At 41.9% G+C, this 22,653-nt stretch overlaps 1 protein-coding gene and 2 long non-coding RNA genes across 5 annotated transcripts in view; 2 read left to right on the top strand and 1 right to left on the bottom strand.

The window, feature by feature from the left end:
- Window positions 1–15,932: 15,932 nt before the first annotated feature.
- The window catches only part of FBXL16 (F-box and leucine rich repeat protein 16), a 31,737-nt gene continuing 25,016 nt past the window's right edge, over window positions 15,933–22,653 (top strand). The window contains exon 1 of the mRNA XM_075284757.1: window positions 15,933–16,553. The gene's annotated coding sequence lies outside the window, so the exon portion shown is untranslated. The remainder of the gene's footprint in view (window positions 16,554–22,653) is intronic.
- On the bottom strand, window positions 16,785–17,621 carry LOC142216724 (uncharacterized). Its single transcript, XR_012717363.1, has 3 exons — window positions 17,397–17,621; window positions 17,039–17,320; window positions 16,785–16,991 (listed from the first exon to the last, which is right to left on the bottom strand). It is a non-coding gene; the product is annotated as an uncharacterized LOC142216724 (long non-coding RNA).
- On the top strand, window positions 19,209–19,930 carry LOC142216264 (uncharacterized). 3 transcript variants are annotated; one of them, XR_012717332.1, is made up of 3 exons: window positions 19,209–19,372; window positions 19,491–19,723; window positions 19,909–19,930. It is a non-coding gene; the product is annotated as an uncharacterized LOC142216264 (long non-coding RNA). The 3 variants fall into 3 exon arrangements; XR_012717331.1 differs by lacking the exon at window positions 19,909–19,930 and adding an exon at window positions 19,834–19,887; XR_012717333.1 differs by lacking the exon at window positions 19,909–19,930 and adding an exon at window positions 19,834–19,885 and having other exon boundaries at window positions 19,491–19,685.

Below are 22,653 nucleotides of genomic sequence, written 5' to 3' on the forward strand. Positions count from 1 at the left end.
GTTATATTCTTGTACATAGGAGCAGTATTATAGTAGTTATATTCTTGTACATAGGAGTAGTATTATATTAGTTATATTCTTGTACATATGAGGTAGTATTATAGTAGTTATAGTCTTTTACATAGGAGCAGTATTATAGTAGTTATATTCTTGTACATAGGAGTAGTATTATATTAGTTATATTCTTGTACATAGGAGTAGTATTATATTAGTTATATTCTTGTACATAGGAGCAGTATTATAGTAGTTACATTTTTGTATATAGGGGCAGTATTATAGTAGTTACATATTCTCCATGGTCTCTGCACTGTGTGTATATATATATGGTTGTATTTGCTCTTTTAGTCACTGACAACCTGAGAATCTCCTCCTTACAATGCCCTGGGGTCTTGGCTCTGCCTTGGCTTCTTCTGTCTGTGATCCTGGTGTGACAATCTTGTACTTCTCCACTGTCTGCTCCCCATGGAGTCCTGCTTAGGATTTAGATCATCAGGAGAGTTTTCCCATATTCCTGCCTGCTAATAGGACTCTGATATAGGAAACCTACAGCCTCAGCTTACTCCATAATGCATCATGTCATGTAGATTTGCTCCTGGAGTTCCTATAGGTCATGGAGGTGCCACATTGCTTTTTTTTTTTTTACCCTGGTTCACATTAGTATTGAGCCCATTGGGCTGAGATTGGTCCATCTGATGCTGACCCTTCCTGTCTGTGGCATCTATAGCCTACACTCTATGCCCTTATGGTATTATATATGATATTGTAGTGAGCGGCCACTGTCTCCAGAGTCATGGCTTCCTGACCTGGGTATACATTTACCTCTCGGTCACAGACTAATCTTATATCCTTCTTAGCGGTGAAAGGCTGTGGTCTCCCCCAGTCATACATGTGTTCAGATAGGTCGTCTGTCTGACGTGTCGGCATGTGATGAATTGTCATGTCTATGTCCAGCAGAGTTTTGAGAAAGCTGGGTGGCAAGTGGTTCGGAGAAAGCAGAGTGCTAGCATATCTGGGTGCTGTAATGGTGGGCCAAGTTGGGTCAGGACCCTAGGAAAGCTGAGTGACTTGTGGTTTCATAACTGGTGATCACACCTGGGAGGGCTGCGATGGATACCATCCATGTTGGTTTAGGACCTTGGAAAAGCTGGGTGGTATCGCCCATGGCAGTTCTGACTAATATTGGCCATATTGTTCGCTACTCAGCTTTTCCAGATACAGGAAACCTATCTTAACTATTGTAGTGTTCTCACTGCGAGGACGTCCGAGAGTTTCCTCACTCCACATTAACTCATTCTCTCCACGTCCACCACATGGATCCCGTCCAACCTACATATGGCAGCGAATCTCTAGAAGAAACAGACGAGCAGATTTCACGGCTGATGTTTATTTAACGCCGCGCTGATAAGTGGCATATGAAAAACGTATCGCGGCCGTGCTGACTCTCATTAGCCGTTCCCTGCCCCCGGAGTCCCTCGCTGTGCATCCGTCCGGTAGGCTGTGGCAGCAGAGGAAGGGTTAACGGCGTGCCCTAATTATTACTAAGGACCTGTATATTTTATAGCGCCGTTTTATTTGTCCTTAGAAGCTTCCTCCCACGAGAGACCCCCCCCCCCCTCTCCTCACTCAGGGCTATAAATAGAGGCAGACTCTCGCGCTTCTCTCCCCTCCCCCCCCCCCCCTCACTCTCTCTCTTCATCCAGGGAGCTGTGAAAAATATCCCGTTGCCAGGCGACGACTGTTACTGGGGGAGACGGCCATTGCTAGGCGACGGCAGTTGCCAGGGCGACAGCAGGGGCCCGTCTCATCCGCAGTGCAGTTGGACCAAACTTGTCGTCAAGGCTGTGATGATGATGATGATGATGATGATATCGATGTCCCCGAGTGGCTGCCAGAAGGCTGAAAGAATGGCAGTTACATTGAAATCTATGTAGATGTATAAGAGGGGGGGAAGAGGGGCAGGGTGTATATAGATGTAACTCTGTATACCTGGAGCAACGTGCGCATCATAATGGGAGAAAATCTCGTATCTATCTATATCTCATATCTATATATATATCATATCTCACTCTGTCTCTTCATAGCTCTCTCATATCTCACTCTAATATCTCTCACACATCTGTCTCTCTCATATCTCTTGTGCATATATATATACACACTCACCGGCCACTTTATTAGGTACACCATGCTAGTAACGGGTTGGACCCCCTTTTGCCTTCAGAACTGCCTCAATTCTTCGTGGCATAGATACAACAAGGTGCTGGAAGCATTCCTCAGAGATTTTGGTCCATATTGACATGATGGCATCACACAGTTGCCGCAGATTTGTCGGCTGCACATCCATGATGCGAATCTCCCGTTCCACCACATCCCAAAGATGCTCCTCTATTGGATTGAGATCTGGTGACTGTGGAGGCCATTGGAGTACAGTGAACTCATTGTCATGTTCAAGAAACCAGTCTGAGATGATTCCAGCTTTATGACATGGCATTGCATTATCCTGCTGAAAGTAGCCATCAGATGTTGGGTACATTGTGGTCATAAAGGGATGGACATGGTCAGCAACAATACTCAGGTAGGCTTTGGCGTTGCAACGATGCTCAATTGGTACCAAGGGGCCTAAAGAGTGCCAAGAAAATATTCCCCACACCATGACACCACCACCAGCAGCCTGAACCATTGATACAAGGCAGGATGGATCCATGCTTTCATGTTGTTGACGCCAAATTCTGACTCTACCATCCGAATGTCGCAGCAGAAATCAAGACTCGTCAGACCAGGCAACGTTTTTCCAATCTTCAATTGTCCAATTTCGATGAGCTTGTGCAAATTGTAGCCTCAGTTTCCTGTTCTTAGCTGAAAGGAGTGGCACCCGGTGTGGTCTTCTGCTGCTGTAGCCCATCTGCCTCAAAGTTCGACGTACTGTGCGTTCAGAGATGCTCTTCTGGCTACCTTGGTTGTAACGGGTGGCTATTTGAGTCACTGTTGCCTTTCTATCAGCTCGAACCAGTCTGACCATTCTCCTCTGACCTCTGGCATCAACAACGCATTTCCGCCCACAGAACTGCCGCTCACTGGATGTTTTTTCTTTTTCGGACCATTCTCTGTAAACCCTAGAGATGGTTGTGCGTGAAAATCCCAGTAGATCAGCAGTTTCTGAAATACTCAGACCAGCCCTTCTGGCACCAACAACCATGCCACGTTCAAAGGCACTCAAATCACCTTTCTTCCCCATACTGATGCTCGGTTTGAACTGCAGGAGATTGTCTTGACCATGTCTACATGCCTAAATGCACTGAGTTGCCGCCATGTGATTGGCTGATTAGAAATTAAGTGTTAACGAGCAGTTGGACAGGTGTACCTAATAAAGTGGCCGGTGAGTGTATATATATATATATATATATATATATAATCCCCATAGCACTGTGTACATTATAATGGGAGGAAATTTCATACCTCTATTATATACACATATATACAGGCGTCCTAGAGGTTCAGGTATCCTGGTGCACAATGGAGTGTTTGTGGGGGTCTCTGTTACCACGGGTGCACCATACAAGGGGTTTTGAGGAGTGCAGAGGTTGGGGGGGGGCTATTCTAAGCCACACTCCTGTCAAAACATAGTCCAAGTACTAGGCAGCGCCCAAGCACTGTAATAGGATGGCGTAGACCTGGGACACAAATGGATCTCTCCTGGGACAGCGGGACAGTCTCAATGGGTCTAGGATAGTTGGGAGGTGCGCACATTCTGGAAAGCTTCTTTCAAAATGGTGTCACACCTGGTTCTCTGAGACTCTGAGCTACACACCAGTGGGGGTCTCAGGGTCTGAGCCCACAGACAACCTTACCAATATGGTGGGAAGCCCCTTTACTTTAGCAAATGCAATACTCCAGCAGCCATTCTCCCAGAGTCCTTTGCTACATCTTGGCTCAGTATTGATACAACATCGAGCTGACAAAAACAGCGAGGATGGGGGGGTAAAGGGAGAGCGAGGTGCGTGCAGAGCGGGAAAGCGTGTCGTGTGAGCGTGTTTCTATTTTCGGCCTGGCTCCCTCCTCCCATCACCTTACACCAGAGAAACCTGATCAGACTCTTAAATAATCGAGCAGGGAAGAGAAAGAGACGGACATATCTAAAGCGGAGGGCTGACGTATCTCCAGAGCAGATGTGGCCACTCTCATAATGACACCCCACCAGCTCCATGTAAGAGACCGGGGAAGAAGAAATGGAGAGTAAATTATGTATAACAAGATGAGAAATTGTGTAAAAAAAAGCGCAAATATTGTGCGAAATACGCCACAAGTGTCTTCTCCTCATGGGCGTTTTTAAACGACACAATACACTGTCAAAACTTTATTACATACAACAGATACAGCAATGTGTTCTATCTATATTATAATACTTTTTCCTATGTATTCCCAATGTACCTATATAATACTTTCCTTATATACAAGAATATAACTACTATAATACTGCTCCTATGTACAAGAATATAACTACTATGATACTACTCCTATATACAAGAATATAACTACTATAATACTACTCCTATGTACAAGAATATAACTACTATAATACTGCTCCTATGTACAAGAATATAACTACTATAATACTGATCCTATGTACAAGAATATAACTACTATAATACTACTTCCTATATACAAGAATATAACTACTATAATACTACTCCTATGTACAAGAATATAACTACTATAATACTGCTCCTATGTACAAGACTATAACTACTATAATACTGCTCCTATGTACAAGAATATAACTACTATAATACTACTTCCTATATACAAGAATATAACTACTATAATACTACTCCTATGTACAAGAATATAACTACTATAATACTGCTCCTATGTACAAGAATATAACTACTATGATACTACTCCTATATACAAGAATATAACTACTATAATACTACTCCTATGTACAAGACTATAACTACTATAATACTACTCCTATGTACAAGACTATAACTACTATAATACTACTCCTCTGTACAAGAATATAACTACTATGATACTACTCCTATATACAAGAATATAACTACTATAATACTACTCCTATGTACAAGACTATAACTACTATAATACTGCTCCTATGTACAAGAATATAACTACTATGATACTACTCCTATATACAAGAATATAACTACTATAATACTACTCCTATGTACAAGACTATAACTACTATAATACTGCTCCTATGTACAAGAATATAACTACTATGATACTACTCCTATATACAAGAATATAACTACTATAATACTACTCCTATGTACAAGACTATAACTACTATAATACTGCTCCTATGTACAAGAATATAACTACTATAATACTACTCCTATGTACAAGAATATAACTGCTATAATACTGCTCCTATGTACAAGAATATAACTACTATAATACTACCTCCTATGTACAAGAATATAGCTACTATAATACTGCCCCTATGTACAAGAATATAACTACTATAATACTACCTCCTATGTACAAGAATATAACTACTATAATACTACTCCTATGTACAAGAATATAACTACTATAATACTACTCCTATGTACAAGAATATAACTACTATAATACTACCTCCTATGTACAAGAATATAACTACTATAATACTGCCCCTATGTACAAGAATATAACTACTATAATACTACCTCCTATGTACAAGTATATAACTACTATAATACTGCTCCTATGTACAAGAATATAACTACTATAATACTGCTCCTATGTACAAGAATATAACTACTATAATACTACCTCCTATGTACAAGAATATAACTACTATAATACTGCTCCTATGTACAAGAATATAACTACTATAATACTGCATCTATGTACAAGAATATAACTACTATAATACTACTCCTATGTACAAGAATATAACTACTATAATACTGCTCCTATGTACAAGAATATAACTACTATAATACTGCCCCCGGCGAATATGTACCTGAATTTTCTGAAGTGTTAGTAGTCTGGTAATGCAGTGTTATAAGTATTTTAGATGTATGTTTCTTGTCCTGTATCATACATTTACATTATAGTATGGTATTATTGGACCTTGACACTACTTGATATTCTTTTTTCTTTTTACCTTGTTTAAGTAAAATTCTGTTGTTTGATGACAGTGGGTTATTGTTTCTATCACAATATGGCTGCCATCAGTGGGCTCTTGTTGGGCAGTTCTCCTTGTATTATCCCCCGCACTATTAATTATTGACGTTCCACTTATTATTTAACCATCTGCAGCTTTTTATTATAACGCGTGATATGTTTTATTTGATTCTGATTAAACTTTAATACGTGTCTAGTCACTAGGAGGGGAGATGATGGCTGGAGTGAAATATAAATGAGTGCGGGGTGTAATTACCGATTCTGGGGGATAGAGAGAAGGAAGCGTTTCTTCCTGCACGGTTAATCATGGATGTTTTATAAGGGATTGCTCATCGGATGCCAGGAACAACTGGATCCTGCCATTTCTGTATCTGTCCTTGTCACTGATATGGAATATAAAGTATTCATTCTATTTCATTGCGCTAATATGGAAACTGCACTAGAGGTTAAAGGGAGTCTGTCATCAGAACACAAGATATCTGCACACCCCTTTAGATAGGTTAGGACCAACTGAGTCATATACTGTTCTACCCTTTTTGAATTGTTGGTGAGCTAACTCTGTTTTTGCCAATATGCAAATGAGCAGTTTGGAGCAATGAGGGCATCACCATTACTCCAAAGAGATTAGAAACAATGCTCTAGAAGTCTAGATGCTTCAAGAAGCTAATTTGCATATTGACAAAAATAGCGATAGCTCAGCAACAAAGACAGCAATCCACAAGAAGAAAACACTGGCCTAGTTCACATCTGTGTTCTTGTTTCCGTTCAAGGAGTCCAATTGGAAGCCTATACGCATAAAAAAGCGGTTACCTGGGAAAACCGTGGGCGCCATAGACTATAATGAGGTCTATGTGGTTTCCGCACGAAACATTGGAAGAGAAAAGTGCTTCTTGTAGGACTTTTCTTTCTGCATGTTTCATGCGGAAACCACACGTTCCTCATTATAGTCTATGGCGTCCGCGGGTTTCCCAGGTAACCGCTTTTTTAGGCATATAGGTTTCCGTTCGGGGGGACCCCAAGCAGACTCCTTGAACAGAAAGCTAAACGTAGATATGAACTGGACCTCACCCTATCCTATCTATCCTCAGAATTGGGTTCATAAGCTGGGTTCTGGTGCACACCCCCTTTAATGTTCATCCATGGTGACAACTAGTTGAAGTCTAAATTTTTTCTGAAGTTGTCAGGCTAGGTTCAATGGTTAGGTTATGGGGTGGCATATAATAACATTAATGCATTTCAAACCTCGGCCAACATTTGTGGGAGTCCTTCAAGAAATACCAGAGAATCCTAGTGGTCGAGTAATCAGATTCCTGCCCCTTCTTATAACCAGAGTCAGAGAAGCATCAACATGAGTCTAAGGGGTGGGGAAACATGAATTTTCCTGTGTCACAAAGTAGACATATAAGACATCTGGACTTTGTTATTGGCAACGAGACTGTGTAGGACTCTCTAAGCAGCATGGAAGCAACTCTAGTGGGTGCAAATTTTGGTATAATTTAATAAAGTGATCTGTTTTCTTCTTCACTTATTTGACTAAGTTGCATGTACCATAGAAGTCTATGGGGAGGGGGAGGCTGCTGGAAAAGATACATAACTGCAGCAGCACATAAGCCATGTTACACTATAAGTCTTTCCACACTGCTATCTTTCAAGATAAGACTACTATTTATTTATGGAAATTTTTTTATACCTCGAGATACCCTTAAAGACGGTCTTCAGATGGATTATTTTACAGCTGGTTATACAGTAAGGAAAAAAGTATTTAGTCAACCACCAATTGTGCAAGTTCTCCCACTTGTAAAGATGAGGTTGGCCTGTAATTGACATCATGGGTAGACCTCAACTATGAGAGACAAAATGAGAAAACAAATCCAGAAAATCACATTGTCTGATTTGGAAAGAATTTATTTGCAAATTATGGTGGAACATAAGTATTTGGTCACCTACAAACAAGCAAGATTTCTGGCTCTCACAGACCTGTAACTTCTTCTTTAAGAGGCTCCTCTGTCCTCCACTCCTTAAGCAGGGTTCACACTAGCGTCGGTGTTCGACAGCTAGTGTCCGATGCTAATGTCCGTGCAAGATTTTAGCATCGGACACTAGCAGTGTCCCTTTGCAATTTGCATTGTTTTAAGTGGGACACCATGTAGTGTCCGTGGGTGTCCTTAAGTGTCCGTTTACAAAAGTGTCCAATTTTTCCAGCGGACAGCTAAATCCTACATGTAGGCATGTGAACACCCCCTTACCTATAGTAATGGCACCTGTTGGAACTTGTTATCAGTATAAAAGACTCCTGTCCACAACCTCAAACAGTCACACTCCAAACTCCACTATGGTGAAGACCAAAGAGCTGTCAAAGGACACATGAAACAAAATTGTAGCCCTGCACCAGGCTGGGAAGACTGAATCTGCAATAGGCAAGCAGCTTGGTGTGAAGAAATCAACTGCAGGAGCAATAATTAGAAAATGGAAGACATACAAGACCACTTATAATCTCCCTCTTTCTGGGGCTCCACGCAAGATCTCAGCCCGTGGGGTAAAAATGATCACAAGAACGGTGAGCAAAAATCTCAGAAACACACAGGGGGACCTAGTGAATGACCTGCAGAGAGCTGGGACCAATGTAACAAAGGCCACCATCAGTAACACACTACGCCGCCAGGGACTCAGATCCTGCAGTGCTAGACGTGTCCCCTGCTATAGCCAAAACATGTCGGGGCCCGTCTGAAGTTTGGATGATCCAGAAGAGTATTGGGAGAATGTCATATGGTCAGATGAAGCCAAAGTAGAACTGTTTGGTAGAAACACAACTCGCCGTGTTTGGAGGAGAAAGAATGCTGAGTTACATCCAAAGAACACCATACCTACTGTAAAGCATGGGGGTGGAAACATCATGCTTTGGGGCTTTTTCTCTGCAAAGGGACCAGGACAACTGATCCGTGTACATGAAAGAATGAATGGGGCCATGTATCGTGAGCTTTTGAGTGCAAACCTCCTTCCATCAGCAAGGGTATTGAAGATGAAACGTGGCTGGGTCTTTCAGCATGACAATGATCCCAAGCACACCGCCAGGGCAATGAAGGAGAGGATTCGTAAGAAGCATTTCAAGGTCCTGGAGTGGCCTAGCCAGTCCAGATCTCATCCCTATAGAAAACCTTTGGAGGGAGTTGAAAGTCCATGTTGTCCAGCGACAGCCCCAAAATATCACTGCTCTAGAGGAGATCTGCATGGAGGAATGGGCCAACATACCAGCAACAGTGCGTGCCAACCTTGTGAAGACTTACAGAAACGGTTTGACCTCTGTCATTGCCAACAAAGGAGATATAACAAGGTGTTGAGATGAACTTTTGTTATTGACCACATACGTATTTTCCACCATAATTTGTAAATAAATTATTTCCAAATAGGACAATGAGATTTTCTGTATTTGTTTTCTCATTTTGTTTCTCATAGTTGAGGTCTACCTATGATGTCAATTACAGGCCAACCTCATCTTTTAAAGTTGGGGAACATGCACAATTGGTGGCTGACTAAATACTTTTTTTCTCCGCTGTACATGGACTATGGACATAGATATGTTGGACTAACAAGCAATGGTTGACTAGAATGGGAGTGGTAGCTCGAAGTTCTGGACTCTCTCAAGGTGCCGCACAATGTGAAGGCTTTATTTACCAACGCTGAACACAACAGAAGCTCAAAATGTTCTCAATTATCATTGTATGCTGGAGCATTAGTTTCCCCATCCACCTATTGGGTCCTAATCATGCAGAATAGTTCATGACCATTATTACATCTTCACTGAAACTGTATGCAGAAAGAGAAGCCGATAATAGAAGCTAATGCCAGCCAAGCCTGGGGGCCTTCAATAGACTCCAACCTGACATGGCAATGGATCGCCAGTCCTGGGTCTACTTCCAGACTTCAGAGATCCTCCTCAGGCACTGATTATGGGCATTAGAGCCGGGTGTTTGATGTATAATACTGAGCGCCGCTATATTTAAATACCGGACATGTGCCGTAACAGTACGGCGGTTGTTTGAAAGGGGTTAAACTGAGTCTATCACCAGGACAAGAGCTTTGTCAGTAAGATGGTGTGCCAGGACAGTAAGGTCTCTGAGATGTTCTACTAGTTGCTAGGTTGTATAGTGACTCTTATGCATCTGATAGCCATACTTAGGACTCCAGTGGCCAATCCCTGTAATAAATAGAAGGGGTGCACATACTTTTGGCCTCCATTGAGTGTATGTGCCACCTCGCTGTATGTTCTAATGTTACACAGATGATACAGCCATAGTTCTTCTCCCTGCCGCCTCCTCCATTAATCTCCATGTGAATCTGATGACTCCAGCATCACTTGCCGTGAGGTGTATTTTTCATAGTCTGTGTGTTATAGAACAAGTCACCGCACAGAAGAAGACTCCATTTATTTTCACATTGTTTTTGCCTTTGATGTAATATTGCTATATGTGCTGGAATTAAACACATCTTCTATGACCTGTAAATTGGTATCTGCCATGATATTGACCTGAAGGGTGGGGGATGGGTAATAACTGGAATTGCAGCGAGAAAATTACTCAAGGAACAGAAATCAGCTGATTACGGAGAGTTAATGACCTCACAGACCGCAAGACAGCGGCTAAGTAAGGAAAGTGAATCAGAGGAGTAATGATGTAAATGCCTCCTGGGAATACAGATCACAATAGCTATGCTGAAGTATACACCATGTAATATACTACAGGTCATAATCTACAATGATCTGCATCCCTTACTAGACTGATAGCAGACACTGATTGAAAGTGGGGTAGAAAGCAATTCTTATATACTTTAAGTACCTATAATAGTGCCCCTTATATACAAAAATATAGCTACTTTAATACTGCCCCCTATTTACAAGAATATAACTACTATAATACTGCCCCCTATGTACAAGAATATAACTATTATAATACTACATCCTATGTACAAGAATATAACTACTATAATACTACTCCTATGTACAAGAATATAACTACTATAATACTGCTCCTATGTACAAGAATATAACTACTATAATACTACCCCTATGTACAAGAATATAACTACTATAATACTGCTCCTATGTACAAGAATATAACTACTATAACACTACTCCTATGTACAAGAATATAACTACTATAATACTACTCCTATGTACAAGAATATAACTACTATAATACTGCTCCTATGTACAAGAATATAACTACTATAATACTGCCCCATGTACAAGAATATAACTATTATAATACTACTCCTATGTACAAGAATATAACTACTATAATACTGCTCCTATGTACAAGAATATAACTACTATAATACTGCTCCTATATACAAGAATATAACTACTATAATACTACCTCCTATGTACAAGAATATAACTACTATAATACTGCTCCTATGTACAAGAATATAACTACTATAATACTGCTCCTATATACAAGAATATAACTATTATAATACTACTCCTATGTACAAGAATATAACTACTATAATACTGCTCCTCTATGTACAAGAATATAACTACTATAATACTGCTCCCATGTACAAGAATATAACTACTATAATACTGCTCCTATGTACAAGAATATAACTACTATAATACTGCCCCTATGTACAAGAATATAACTATTATAATACTGCTCCTATGTACAAGAATATAACTACTATAATACTACCTCCTATGTACAAGAATATAACTATTATAATACTACTCCTATGTACAAGAATATAACTACTATAATACTGCCCCATGTACAAGAATATAACTATTATAATACTACTCCTATGTACAAGAATATAACTACTATAATACTGCTCCTATGTACAAGAATATAACTACTATAATACTGCTCCTATATACAAGAATATAACTACTATAATACTACCTCCTATGTACAAGAATATAACTACTATAATACTGCTCCTATGTACAAGAATATAACTACTATAATACTGCTCCTATATACAAGAATATAACTATTATAATACTACTCCTATGTACAAGAATATAACTACTATAATACTGCTCCTCTATGTACAAGAATATAACTACTATAATACTGCTCCCATGTACAAGAATATAACTACTATAATACTGCTCCTATGTACAAGAATATAACTACTATAATACTGCCCCTATGTACAAGAATATAACTATTATAATACTGCTCCTATGTACAAGAATATAACTACTATAATACTGCCCCTATGTAAAAGAATATAACTATTATAATACTGCTCCTATGTACAAGAATATATCTACTATAATACTGCTCCTATGTACAAGAATATAACTACTATAATACTACTCCTATGTACAAGAATATAACTACTATAATAATGTCCCCTATGTACAGGAATATAACTACTATAATACTACTCCTATGTACAAGAATATAACTACTATAATACTGCTCCTATATACAAGAATATAACTACTATAATACTACCTCCTATGTACAGTTTTGTTTAGTGGCACATTAGGTCCATACCTGCTGCAATACATAGAGATCCTAAAGAATCGGGTTTAAAACTACAGATTTGAGACGTGAAAGTAAATAGGCTAGTTCATGTTAGTTTCACAATTGGGCACCCATAAAACTGAAACCTTATCCACTTAAAAAGCGGTTACCTTCGGACACCAAAGACTATAATGGGATCTGCCTAATTTCTACCTGTAATTGACACAGAGAAAACTTCTGCTTGCAGGACTTTTCTCTCCAGCTATTATAAGTGGAATAGGAGACGGAGTTCCCGAACGCTAGTGTAAACTGAAAATTGAGCAGTGGTCTGTAGGTAAAGCATATTTAAGGACAACGATCCATCCGGAAATGTTTCTATCCAAGAACAATTTTGATGGCAAGATGTTCATGAGCACTGATGGAGTCATTTTTCCTATTTAGAAAGTAAACAAAAAATATAATGACTTTTCTTAGAGTCTTTTTGGAAAGAATATCTCAGAGCTTACACCTACAGATGTGGTGACCTCAACAAGAAGGACCCAATGAGGTTGGACTGACAAGAAAACTGTGGCCTAAGAGAAGGTGGTAACACAAATGATGTACAGAATCCTCCTCCACATGCTAGTCATACAATGGACCTCAAAAAATTCCATCTTCTTAGTTTTGCACCACACCCCTCTATCAAAGATGAAGTTGGTAACGAAGATCACCTCCGATATTTTAATTAAAAAAATTATGTTTTATTTCATTTTCTCAAGAATAAAATGGTATAAAAAATTATGGCACATGGGCTTTGGTCTTCCAATTTTGTGTCCACTTCCTTTGTGTCCTCACAAAGTTACTCTCATTATTCTCTAGAACTTTTGATAGTAGTTTGCAGATCCCCAATTGCATATGCCAGACAAATTTTTGTAATCCCTCTGTTGGCCTATACACAACTCTACTTGAGTTTTATGTGCCAGTGGTTGTCCCATCGGCACTTGAATATGTTCACGATGAGTACAAATTTCAGGGGTAAACGACCACAAAGACACAGAGAAGGTCTTAAGAGATGTTTTGACATATCTATAAAACATGGCAATAATATTACATTACAAAGTCCAAACCAAGTCATCACCAAATGCTCAAAATGCCCATCCTGAGTAAAAGACACCCTCCTCCACTCATCTCCCTCATGGATGTGAAGTAGGCTATAGGCACCTCTGATGTCTAGTTTTATAAATGTTCTTGCCCCTTGAAGAATACAGAGGTCATAGATAAAAGGATGAAACTGCCTTGAAGATCTACGTAAAAACAAGACGATTGGATGACCATGGAATTTAGAATGGTGGACTGGCAAGAAGAGGAAACATTGCCTACGAAAGTGTCTCCATTGACGTTTTATTTTGCCTCATATCAACCCAGTTAACCATCAGAAGAGGACAGTAGGCCCAGCCTGCCCGTGCGTCATTGATTCTACCTTTCAGACCTTCTCAAACATTGCCACAACACATCATTATTCCGATTTTTTTTTTATTACCCAGTGTGTGAAATTGTAAGGCATATTGAGAGTCATCTTGGCTCTCTCTGAGAGAACACAATGGAACTAGTAAGTGGAGAGTACACTGGTAAGTCCTGAGGTTAACATCATATCTGAGAAGACCTTGGAAGAATGGCCTGAGTATGAGAAGATACTGGAGCAGATGCTTTGATGTGGCGTTATAAAGGCCCTGAAAAATCAGGTCCTGGTGGACACACTGCTAAACAAACTTGGTAGCTATCTTGAAGAAGTCCAATTGGAGGTGTCAAGGAGGTCCATAGCCTGAGCATTGCCCATTGCTGCGTTAAAATGCAGGCAGTTTTAGACAGGGCCAGTGCACTTGCATGGATGGTGCTCCATTCACTGCCATGCGGCTGCCAAGACTGTAATCCCCGGCAGTGCCCACAGCGCCATACCTGAGAATGGAGTGCCGATCCTACAAGCACTTCATAAGAAGGCTCTAGGGCGACACTTGGCCCCTGTTCTCCAGATCACTGGGAGGACCTACGGTTAGACCACACAACCATAGGACACGTACCCTCTGTCCTGTGGAGAGGGAATAAGTGTCCTTAATAGCACAACCCTTGTAAGGGACTATGAGTTGTGTATATGGGAATATAGACTTTCCCACAGGGTGGTTGTATGGTAAGTAGCCATCAACACCCTCGATAAACAATATGGATGCCTGTGTCAAAAGAAAACAATTAGATTGGACCCCAGTAGAGGTATTTTGGGGTCTATCGTACACAATATACAGAAGCATAAATGAGGAAAAGAATCATAATACAATTAATCAAATAATAATACAATTAAGCAGAGATCCACACTTATAAAACAAATAAAACTTAACATTTAATAATTATCTAAAATGTAGTTAACCCCAATAATTGGATGGTATAAAATAGACCCGTTCCGGATGAAAGGTACCAGACCACACCTTTAGGGTCAAAACTTATCCAGATGAACCAAGAAGCAAGCAAGGGTACAGGCGAATAACCCTGTATATCCCTGTCCCCCAAACACATTAACTTCCACCTTTACAAGGGCGGTCCCAATGCTGACCCTAAAATTGCCCTATGAATATCTCTTACCGACGCGCTTCACATCCCAAAACACAGGTGCTCCTCAGGAGATTGTTAGAAGACCAATTCAATCATCTACTCATGGCAGAGCTTACGTCCTGACTGTGGGGAGCTCTTATCGGTCTCACAGTGGTGAGATTAACTGAAACGCGTTGGAGGGAGATATTAATGGGGCGGTTTTAGGGTCAGCATTGGGACCGCTCTTGTAAGGATGAGAGTTCATGTGTTTGGGTGACAGGGATACACCGTGTTATTCTCCTGGACCCATGCTTGGTTCTTGGTTCTCTTAGCTTCTGGATAAGCGTTGGCCCTAAAGGTGTGGCATGGTAGCTTTCATCCGGAACGGGTAAGAGTGTTCCAATTGTTGTATACCGTCAAAATATTGGGGTTAACTACATTTTAGATGATTATTAGATTATAAGTTTTATTTATTCTCTCTGCTTATTTGTATTTCGGGGCCTATGGGACACCCTGATGGATATTCGATTATGTACAAACCCCCTCTTATTGAATGGACGTTCCCATTAATATTATGTAGTACACCTATGATGTATGTGAAATGGCCATAGGCAGTCACCTATGGAGCAGGAAGAGCAGAGCTCATCATGTCACAGGCACCTTGCCGCCCCAGTGGTGTATGGCTCAGGAGGAGGGGACGGTGACTCTGGAGAGGAGGAGGACGAGGAGGAGGAGGAGGGGATAGACAGCCAGGGAGGAGGCCAGCCGGGAGTCATGAATTATTGATAATAATGCTGATGTCTCTTTAACTGGAGCTGTGTGTGACACCCTGTGTGTGTGTGCGTGTGTGCACTCATAATAGCCAGGCAGGCATCGGCGCCGTGTGTGACAGAGGGTGGGGAGGACACCGTCATTCTGGGCTTTTCATGTCAGCTTTATACCCATCTCCCTGCTGACAAAGAGAAGATTTGCCTAAATGATTCTGTTTTTCTCCCCTCGCTCCGCCGGCTTCTGTTTTTGCACCTGCAAGTATCTCCAGCTGTCGCCCCCCCAGATCCTCCTAAACCCCTGGCAATAGGGTTAATGGCTCCCCCAGACTGAGGCGAGAAGGGAACCCTGTGGATTTCAGCGTTCCAGGCTGTCATTCTGCCGGATGCCAGGCGTTGTGGGATACGAGATGCCGGAGTGACCTATTTTGGCTGCCTGTGATGATGGTTTAGCGTGGACATCAGGATTGTGCAGAAGAATTGGCTACACAGGAGACCCCCACCCTCCTCCTCCCCCGGGGCTGGGGTGCTAGGAAGCTGTCACTGGCATCTTGTTGTCACCTGTCTGGACCGTAATAATCGTGGAGGCATGCCATGAGCGGCGGAGGCAGCGCTGACGGTAAGACATGGCTGGGATGTTATAGGATACCTGCATGATGGAGGATGCTGAGCAGAGGTGATACATGGCCGCCGACCCAGGGACAGCAGGAGGGAGGAATATACAGGCAGTAGGCCTTGTATCCTAACACACAGGACACCACATACTCCTACATATACCCTGTACCGTTACCTTATACACAGGACACCACATATCCCTACAGATACCTCATATTATCTTATACACAGGACACTACATACCCCTACATATATCTCATATTATCTTATACACAGGACACTACATACCCTTACATATACCCTGTACTATCACCTTATACTGAGGACACTATATACCCCTACATATACCCCCCACCATCACCTTATACACAGGACACCACATATCCCTACAGATACCTCATATTATCTTATACACAGGACACTACATACCCCTACATATACCCTGTACTATCACCTTATAGTAAGGACACTATATACCCCTACATATACCCCCTACCATCACCTTATACACAGGACACCACATACCCCTACATATATCTCATATTATCTTATACACAGGACACTACATACCCCTACATATACCCTGTACTATCACCTTATACTGAGGACACTATATACCCCTACATATACCCCCTACCATCACCTTATACACAGGACACCACATACCCCTACATATATCTCATATTATCTTATACACAGGACACTACATACCCCTACATATACCCCCTACCATCACCTTATACATAGGACACCACATATCCCTACAGATACCTCATATTATCATCTTATACTACACTACATACACATACCCTTTACCATTATGTTATACACAGAACACTACAGATACCCTGTACCATCATCTTATACACAGGACACTACATACCCCTACAGATGCCCCAGACCGTCTCCTTATACACAGGACACTACGTATCCCAACAGATAGCCAAATACTGTCAACTTATACACAGGTAACTAAATACCCCTACAGATACCCCGTACTGTCACATTATAAACAGGAAACTATGTACCTCTACAGATGACCCATACTGTTACCTTATACGCAGGACACTACATACCCTATAAATGCACCGTACTGTCATCTTATAGACAGGAGACTACATGGTGATGGCCCTACAGATACCTCATACTGTCACCTTATATACAGGACACTACAAACCCCTACAGACATCTGTACGTTCATTGTATACACAGGATAATACATACCTCTACAGATGCCATGTACTGTTATCTAATATTTAGGATACTCCTAATACAGAGACTACTCCTAATACAGAGATTTCTTACCTAATTCCTATACATAGGCCACCAGCATAGTTCTAATACAAAGAACTCTTCATACATACATTCCTAATAAAGATACTACAGTACTTATTCCATCTATATACACAGGCCATTCACATATTTCTAATACAGAGACCATTTATATACAGATCTCTCACATACACCTAATACTGTGACTTCCTATCATATAATGCTTATGGTATACTTATGTACTGCTAATACAGAGATATCTTACTTTATCTTATACACACTATATTAACATACTCCTAATACAGTGGCCTCTTACCATAGTCTTATACACAGATGTCTCCCTCACCTCATACACAGATATCAGGACACTGTCCTCTCCTCCTAATACACAGATATCAGGACACTGTCTTCTCCTCTTAATACACAGATATCAGGACACTGTCTTCTCCTCCTAATATACAGATATCAAGATACTGTCCTCTCTTCCTAATACACAGATATCAGGACACTGTCCTCTCCTCCTAATACACAGATATCAGAACACTGTCCTTTCCCCTTCCTAATACACAGATATCAGGACACTATCCTCTCCTCCTAATACACAGATATCAGGACACTGTTCTCTCCTCTCCTCCTAATACACAGATATCAGGATACTGTCCTCTCCTCCTAATACACAGATATCAGGACACTGTTCTCTCCTCTCATCCTAATACACAGATATCAGGACACTGCCCTCTCCTCCTAATACACAGATATAAGGAGACTGTCCTCTCCTCCTCCTAATACACAGATATCAGGACACTCTCCTCTCCTCCTAATACACAGATATCAGGACACTGTCCTCTCCCCTTCCTAATACACAGATATCAGGACACTGTCCTCTCCTCCTAATACACAGATATCAGGACACTGTTCTCTCCTCTCCTCCTAATACACAGATATCAGGATACTGTCCTCTCCTCCTAATACACAGATATCAGGACACTGTCCTCTCCTCCTCCTAATACACAGATATCAGGACACTCTCCTCTCCTCCTAATACACAGATATCAGGACAGTGTCCTCTCCCCTTCCTAATACACAGATATCAGGACACTGTCCTCTCCCCTTCCTAATACACAGATATCAGGATAGTCTCCTCTCCTCCTAATACACAGATATCAGGACACTGTTCTCTCCTCTCCTCCTAATACACAGATATCAGGAGACAGTCCTCTCCCCTTCCTAATACACAGATATCAGGACACTCTTCTCTCCTCCTAATACACAGATATCAGGTCACTGTCCTCTCCCCTTCCTAATACACAGATATCAGGTCACTGTCCTCTCCTCCCCCTCCCTAATACACAGATATCAGGACACTGTCCTCTCTTCCTAATACACAGATATCAGGACACTGTCTTCTCTCCTTCCTAATACACAGATATCAGGACACTGTCCTCTCCCCTCCTCCTAATACACAGATATCAGGACACTGTCCTCTCCCCCTCCTAATACACAGATATCAGGACACTGTCCTCTCCCCTCCTCCTAATACACAGATATCAGGTCACTGTCCTCTCCCCCTTCTAATACACAGATATCAGGTCACTGTCCTTTCCTCTCCTCCTAATACACAGATATCAGGTCACTGTCCTCTCCTCTCCTCCTAATACACAGATATCAGGTCACTGTCCTCTCCCCTCCTCCTAATACACAGATATCAGGACACTGTTCTCTCCTCCTAATACACAGATATCAGGACACTGTCCTCTCCCCTCCTCCTAATACACAGATATCAGGACACTGTCCTCTCCCCTCCTCCTAATACACAGATATCAGGACACTGTCCTCTCCCCTCCTCCTAATACACAGATATCAGGTCACTGTCCTCTCCCCCTCCTAATACACAGATATCAGGTCACTCTCCTCTCCTCCTAATACACAGATATCAGGTCACTGTCCTCTCCCCTCCTCCTAATACACAGATATCAGGACACTGTTCTCTCCTCCTAATACACAGATATCAGGACACTGTCCTCTCCCCTCCTCCTAATACACAGATATCAGGACACTGTCCTCTCTTCCTAATACACAGATATCAGGACACTGTCCTCTCCCCCTCCTCCTAATACACAGATATTCACAGCATTGCCTAATAATAATAATAATAATCTCTAGCGGCCATCTTTATACTGTACAGTTTGCAGAATAACAGTCTAAACAAGAGAAACAAGTAGCATAAAATTCACTACAAAAATAGTAAATGTTTTCGTTCCTGTTAAACTTGTTCCTCGTGTGAGATTTCTAGAAGTCTCCGGCCTGTCAGTCAGCCATGTGTAGATACAGCAGCCATGAATATCACCAGTCACAGGCCGACCTAAAGCCTGACCTCAAGGTGACATCATCACACACTCATGGACTGACCAGCAGCTTAGACTTACTGAGGTTAGTACCTTTATGATGATGTCATCCAGAGGCGTAGCTAGGGGTTCAGCACAGGGGAGCGAACATGTCCAAGTGGGCCCCTAACTAACATATACCGATATGATCACTATACGATGACTACATGGTGTTAGGTAGCGGCTGTACACAGGGTGAATACAGGGCAGTAACATTTTGTGACTTACCAGTGACATCTCTGACTAGTCGGTCACATTTCGATTCCATTTCTCTTACGTCTGGACCGCCATGGCCACTTCTTTCAATCTCTGTAAAGTTTTCAGCACAGACATCGTTGGCTCCTCACTTCTCCAGGCACCTGACCCACATTGTCCTCACCTGCACACCCATCCTGCTGCTACCCCCAATTATATAATATATATTATACCCCCCCCCCCCATAATGAATAACACCCACATCTTTATATTAATAACTTCCAATACCCGGGGCCCCCAGGATCGACTATTTGAATGGACCATGGTACGTGTGTAAGCGCTGTGACCCCTTCTCTGTTTATATAGTATCATACATCTCACAGCAGCCATGTCATGTAACTACTGCCTCATCCTATACACGTCTATGTGACAAGACTAGAATTACATCACACGGTCACTATAAACAGGCGCCATAGCCGCTCCATACAGCTGGTCAGTGGGGATTCAATGATCTCTTATTGTTAATCTATTCTGGGGATAGATCATCAATAAAAATGAGGTGGAAAATTCCTTAAGGCCGGGCTGCACGTGGCGTAAGTGCCGTGGTGTGGCCACACTGTAAACGCAGCCTTGTACAGTTCCTGCAAAGGATTCTAGTGAATCCCATCCAAACATCACAGAAAAATATGCGTACTGGACATGCTGCAATTTCGAAAACCGTTGTGGTTTTGGAAATCACAGCATGTCAATTATACCTACCGAAATGCCGGCGGTTTCCCTATAGGTATCACGGAAGCAGAAAGTCCGCAGAGGAAACCTCCGCAGACCTCCTGTGAAAAGCGCTGCAGGAAAAACCATGATTTGTTAGGGTATGTTCACATGGTGGAAACCTTTTCCGTCGTGTAATTTCTGCTCGCAGCTAGCCGCAACGGGTGGCCCATGCAGTGTATCAGCATCCCGTTGCGGCATGCCACTCCTGATTAGGCCAGAACGAATGGGCCTAATCGGGAATGAGTCTGGAATCACAGACGCCGCGGCTGAGTCAGCCACGGAATCCGCGGGAATGTAGGGCATGGGGCTTCTTTTTCCCGCTAGCTGAAAAATATTGCTAGCAGGAAAAAAAAATGAGCGACTCCAATTGAATGGGAGCCGTTTTTGCAGGCGGATTTTAAGGCAGATTCCACATCAAAATCTGCCTTCAAAAAACTCCTTGTGAACTGACCCTTAATGCCATGATTTTCCTGAAGTGCTTTTTTGCTGCAACCTGCTCCGTGGGGTCTTAGCGTTAAGGCTGAGTTCAGGTTTTTTGGTCAGGATTTTGACCCTGTCTTAACTCAGGTTTATAAAGCCCAAGTGCCACCTTAATTAAATGAATTGCCCCCTTATAGTATGCCACTGATTCCCCCTGACATAAATACTACACCCCTAATGACCCCCTTATAGAAATGATGCCCACTAATTGCCCCTAAAGCCCAGTTCACATCTTCGTTCGGGTCCCCCGAACGGAATACTGGACACATTAAAAAGCTGTGAGCAACGAAAGCACATGGACCCCATAGACTATAATGGGGTCCATGTGTTTTCTGCGCGGTGTCCACACGAATCATGCTGAGAGAAAAGTATTTCAAGCAGCACATGATTCATGCAGACACCGCGCAGAAAACACATGGACCCCATTATAGTCTATGGGGTCCGTATGCTTTCATTGCTCACTGCTTTTTAATACGTTTGATATTCCGTTAAGGGGGTCCCCAAGCGGACTCCTCGAATGGAATACTGAACGCAGATGTGAACCGGGCCTTATATAAATAACCTCCCCCCTTGTATACATAATGCCCCCTAATAGCCCTTATATAAATGACACCCCTTATGTTCACATTGCCCCCTTATATAAACAGCCCCCCTATCATCCTAAGGCCCCTAATGATTCTTCCCTTACAATTCCCCCTCCTAACCATCTCCTTATACTATTAAAAAGCACCACAGTGGCGCTAAAAAAAAAAAAATTAATGTAAGTTATACTCACCTACCTGGATCCTGATGAATGAAGCCTATGCTGCCTCCTCCTCATGACCCACAATCTAAGCACAGGGTCCACATAGGACGTCAGCATCTTGATGCAGAAGGGTGCAACGCTGATGTCATCGCGCCGCCGGCCTATGCAGAGAGCAGATGTGCTGTCTGCTGTCAGTGTCTTGTAAACCGCAAGCCTAAAGTGGCTTGCGGCCTGCAAAACCGTTACCTTGCAGGATG

Source organism: Leptodactylus fuscus, chromosome 8 (genome assembly GCF_031893055.1).
Source record: "Leptodactylus fuscus isolate aLepFus1 chromosome 8, aLepFus1.hap2, whole genome shotgun sequence".
Taxonomy (NCBI): Eukaryota; Metazoa; Chordata; class Amphibia; order Anura; family Leptodactylidae; genus Leptodactylus; species Leptodactylus fuscus.